The 5801-nt window shown below is 32.5% G+C and overlaps 1 long non-coding RNA gene across 1 annotated transcript; it reads left to right on the forward strand.

The window, feature by feature from the left end:
* Positions 1–5119: 5119 nt before the first annotated feature.
* LOC114738167 (uncharacterized) lies at positions 5120–5683 on the forward strand. The gene is made up of 3 exons (XR_003739495.1): positions 5120–5248; positions 5406–5480; positions 5587–5683. It is a non-coding gene; the product is annotated as an uncharacterized LOC114738167 (long non-coding RNA).
* Positions 5684–5801: the final 118 nt, after the last annotated feature.

A 5801-nucleotide genomic window follows, 5' to 3' on the forward strand; every position in this document is an offset into this window, starting at 1 on the left:
CTTGATTTGCTAAAGGAACCTGGAAAACTAGGAGCTACACTAACTAGTTTTCCTATGGTTTATAACCGACTCCTTGATGTTGATGGGAGCATACTACTTGAGGATTCCCTCAATGACGAGAAGAGAAAACTTGAGGCTGAGAAGAGCAAACCATTTAAGAGTCTCGAGAGATACAAGAGAATGATTGGCAAGTTGAACTATCTCATTATGACTCACCCAAACATCATTTATCTAGTCAGTGTGCTTAACCAGTTTATGGCATCTTCGACTATCAGATAGTGGGAAGCCTTAGAGCATGTTTTACATTACTTGAAGGGATGTGCAGGTCATGGTATACTATACAAAAATCATGGTCATACAAACATTGAGTGTTTTTGTGATGCAGATCATGGTGGATTAAAAGCCACGAGATTCATCTACTGCAGGATACTATGTCTTTGTGGGTGGAAATTTGGTGTCCCAGAGAAGCAAGAAGCAAACTATGGTATCTCGGTCAAGTGCAGAGGCAGAATACCGAGCTATGGCACAATCCGTATGTGAGGTAGTCTAGATATGCCAGTTACTGAAGGAAGTTGGTCTCAAAACCACATTACCTGTAAAACTGTGGTGTGATAATAAGGCTGCTCTGCACATAGCATCCAACTCTGTGTTTCATGAACGTACAAAGCTTGAGATCAACTGTCACTTTGTCTGAGACATGCTCAAAGAAAACTTTATCTCTATCGGACATGTGAGGTATAGTGATCAATTAGGTGACCTATTTACTAAAGCTTAGACTCGGGTTGACTATCTTTGTAACAAGTTGTGCATGATTAACATCTATACTCCAACTTGAGAGGGAGTGTAAAGATATGAAAGGATATGTAAATATTATGCAATTAGTATAGGATTTGATATATTATTATTGCCTCATAATGAGCCATTAATGCTTAGACTCCCTTCTCTTGTATATACATCCATAGTTTGATCATGAATAATATAAGGAATTATTTTACAATTCTCTCTAGAATTAACAATAAATATTTTAATTTTAAATTAAATAATATAACTTCCCAATCTTATTAACCAATTATCTTTTTATTTATTCAATTTCAAAAATTTAAAAATATATTTAATTTCTCTCTCATACCTTCCTTTTTTATTTATTGGTTGCTTCTTCAATAATTTTAAATGTAAGTATATAATAGCATTTTATATGAGCATATTTCTTATAGATGAGAAAGGCCTATTTTGTCATTTATTAGTTAATAGAATAGTTTTGAATTTCAAATTTTTATAATTGAAATATGCAAAATATTTAACTTTTAAAAAGCATATATATACTCCTCCGGTCCTAAATGTAAGACCCTTATATACACACCAATATAGGGGTCTTATATTTAGGAACGAAGGAGTATTGTCATCAGTCAAGTAATACTCCAACTTGACAAATATAATTGTCTAAAATATAACTGGCAACTTTAGAAACAATAAATTTATATAATAATATTTACTTGGAAATTTAAAAAATAGAATAAGTGATGAGTGTCCCAAACGTGGCCTGACATTCTCGATAGTGGAGGAGGTTATGGTCGTCAGTCAGTTTACTGCAAATAGGGAGGGAGTTGAGGATTCTATACCTTATGTGGGCAATCGTGAAAGGTGCGCATTTCATGTTTATGCTTTTCAAATTTTTCGAGCAATGGATTATGATGAGTCATGTTTGCCAATTTTCAAATGTTTCCCATGTTTGTGTTTGGTGGTTTAAAGTTGTGGCAAAAAGATAGTTCCTTTATCGTCTTCCTTTATTAGTTCTTCTTCTCGGTTCCTCTCTTCTTTCCATCTCCTTTGTTACTTACCTTCTTCTTGATGATATACCACCGTGGCTGAATTTCTTCCAACCGATCATTATGGAATCCCTACCATTCTATTCAAGTGAGTTTTGCATTTTGATATTCTAATTTGGGCCATTTTTTTGTGGGGATATTGTTTTTTTATTTCATAATGTTTCATCTTATTTATTCCCCCAATATTTTTAACGCCTCACAAATTTTGATAGGAGAGGGTAGGAAAAATCTGGACATTTATGCAGATGATCACTGTATATGATGGGATTGAGAATTTCTCCTCAGCAAATATTTTGTAGGTACTCTTTTTTTTTTTTTTTGGGTTTTGCTGATGGAATCTTATGGTTTTTGGTGGAGGTGGAGGCGAAGGCGAAGGCTTATCCTTCCTTTTTCATTTTTCAATGTGGAATGGTAATTTAGAGGTAGTGTTCTATTGGTTGTTTTGTTCTTCATAAAGCATGGCTTGTGAAATATTGTAAATGACATTGCACTCATAGTCTCATGCTGATTTCGACTTTTGTTATGACATATCAAGAGACTTACATTGTGTTGATAAAATAAGTTTCCTACTAAGGGTTGTTTCAAATTATGATATATGACCATAGAAAGTCATCTTTTTTTCCTCCTTTTGTTCATCTTGCTACTATTACTCCGTACAGGTCAATTTGGTCAAATAAATACCATCATTGCCGTCGAAGGCGGCACTTAATGGATCATGTCACGTATATTATAAAGGTAACACTTCATCTATTTACACGTTGGAAGATGGCAGTAAAAGCTTTAATTTGTTGCCTTCTTTTCAGTTAAGAAAGTTTAGCCTTTCTTATTTGAGTTAATTAACAATGCTTCTTCTTTTTTCCCCTTGATATTTCATTATCATTGTGATTGAGGATGGCTCAATCACCTAGTGGGGTCGACAAGCCTATTTAGTTAAGCAGCATGGGATGCTATGCATCCTATAGAAGAAAATTCTCTTTGGACTAGTGACTAAGCTTGATGTTATTGTACATTGCAACCACTTTTAATTGATTGCTGTTTCATTTTTTTTTTTGAATTTTCTTAACTTATTTAGCAAAATGTTTTTCTTGGAATATGATGGAGTACGGATTTGATTCCAAAACAGTTTGTTAACTGATCAAGCTCTTCATTACTAAACTATATATCATAGCTTTCCCAAGATGCTTTATGGTTATTAGATATGATAAAACTTATCTTCTTTTTTTTAACTCAAGGTTTTATCTAGGTGGATCTGAGGATTAAGGGGCAAAAGTGACACTGCAATTGGAAACCGAAGTTTCTTCAAAATGTCCATAATGAAGGTTGAACCTTGAATCCTCAGTAGAAGCTCGAGCTAAAAGATTTTATTGCTTATATTCGCTTTAAAGGCGGCCTTTTGGAACAAGTAATTGATCAAGTAGCTGTTGATATTTATCATATGTGATATTGACTAAGAAATTAGCCTATGTAATTATTGAATCAAATATGTTGTTTCAACTCAATTTGTCTCCATTAATTTTTTGCATATCACATAGCAATATTGCTTTTGTCCTATGTAACTATCAACTATAAAATTATACTATGTAATTATTGAATCAAATATGTGAGTTTTAACTCACTATTTAATACAGAAGTGAAAGCCCCTGCTTCCTCTAGGAATCCTCTTTAAATATAAAAAATAACTATGTCAAATTTGTTGATGTTTAGTATGCACTAATTTTAATTTACCTAAATTTTCAAAAGAGGCCACTCTACCAAATAATGGATTTTATTTAAACAATGGATATAATGCTGAACAATAAAATGTTAATAATAATAAAGCTATATATATTGCATGCTTTGAAATGTTATGGATATTCAATTTTTAAATTAACATGAAGTTATGATTTAAAACAGAATGTTATCTTCGACTAATTATTTTGTGGTAATTCAACTTTTATATGATATAAAAAATCACGAATTCATACATATGCATTGTACGAGTACTAAAATAGTTATATAAAAGCAAAGACCAAAGCATGCTTATATCATGCCACGTGGCAGACTCTTCTAAAAAATAAATAGAATGAATTTTTAAATGCAAAAAATTGAGATTCCGCGTTCCAAGTTTTTTGAAATTTTTTTATCGCAAGTAATTTTGAATATAGGCAATTTTTTGACCAAAGCATATTGATATCATGCGCAGGCTTTCCTCAAAGATAAATAGAAAAAAATTTTGTTCAAAATTAATTTTGAAATTTGGAAAACGCCATTGATAATTAGGATGATTTTTTAAATGTAAAAAAAAAAAGATTGCGAGAAATTACTAATTACAAGAAAAATGCTTTGTAAAGAATATTATATTAAATGATTATAATTTGTATTAAATAAATAGTACTCCTCCGGTCCTTATTATAAGACCCAATTTGACTTTTTATTTGGTTCTAATTATAAGACCCAATCCATTTTGTCACTTATATTTATGCATTTTTTTCCAAGATAATCCTTCTAATAATGATAGTTTTAGCCAATATACTTAATTAGCAAGGATATTTTAGGAATGACAACACTTATTTATTATAAATAACCAACTTAACTTACTTCCTTAATTTCCTCAAATAAGTCAATTGGGTCTTATAATTAGGACCGGAGGAGTAATATACCAGTTTTATAACTGCCCAGCGAATTTGGAAATATCTACACTAATTTATTTTAAATTAATGTTTTCCGTAACTGTCCATTCAATTTGTGCGTAAATTCAGCCATTTCTTAATTGTTTTTGAAATTATGTGAACCCGCATTCACAATTTAATAAATAATACTCCTCCAATCCTTAATATAAGACCCATTTAACTAATTTGATTAGATTAAGGAAGTTAGGTAAATTAGTTAATTATAAGAAATATGACACGTTTTTCTTAAAATACCATAATCATATTTCTTAATACCACATCTTCCTCTTCTACTTGATTATGGTTGAAGAAGTATCCATAGGGGTAATTTAGAGAAATTGATAAATATGAGAAATGGGTCTTATATTTAGGATCAAAACCAACTCATCAATTGGGTCCTATATTAAGGACCCGAGGAGTATATCCCTAATTCTATGACTATAACTGCCAACTGAATTTGAAAATATCTTTACTAATTAATTTTGTGAATATATTAGAAATTAAATTTTTGTGTTATGCGATGAGTTTTTCTTGTGCTGGAAATTTAAAATTCGAAAATTGGCCAGAAGAAAGGATTTTAATTTATTAACATATTTTAATTAAAATTATATAAACCATTAGCGGAATGTTGGTCGCTCCTCTTCATTGCTTTCTGAGATCGAGGGTATGCCTGAACCAAGAAGCTTCATTCGATTCCTCAAAACTTCTCCTGTGCTCACTGCTTAACATCGCGAGCAGAACTTCTTCGTCTTCTAGCGGCGTCCTTCATCCCCGGTCAGTTCTTCTCGATTCCTTTCTTCTTTCTTCATCTATTGGAATGTTTTCTCTCAGATTAAAGCCCCCATCATCTCCTTCTTTGATTTCCAGCGTAATTTGTTGTGTATGTTGACTTCTGAGTCCTGACTATGCTCTTTGCCCCCAAATGATGCAGTTAAATGTGAAGCTCGGCTTGAAGATGGAGCACTTGTATCAAAATCTGATGGAGTGGAGTTTAGGGTGAAAGAGGGTTAGCATTTACGTATTTGTTTATGTTTTCTCTAAACTTGCTTGTGCTGATAATCTGATATTAGTGTTTGTTGTGAAATGGGTTACTTTTTTCGGCGTTTGCAAAGGCTATGAAAACCATGAAGAAGGGAGAGAAACAACACTCGTCGTCTTCGGGTGCTTCTCTAGCCCACAGGTTTTACGTTGTTCTGTCCTCCCCCCCCCCCCCCCAACAAAAAAAAAAAAAGATTTTGTTTCGTTTCTTTTGCTCCCTCTTCTCCTCTCATCGTTGTTGTTGTTTTTCTTGTTGCAAGTGTTGTTCTGATTTGGGTGAGTAACGCCA

Source organism: Neltuma alba, unplaced genomic scaffold (genome assembly GCF_004799145.2).
Source record: "Neltuma alba isolate B1F8T4 unplaced genomic scaffold, ASM479914v2 tig00013550_pilon, whole genome shotgun sequence".
NCBI lineage: Eukaryota > Viridiplantae > Streptophyta > Magnoliopsida > Fabales > Fabaceae > Neltuma > Neltuma alba.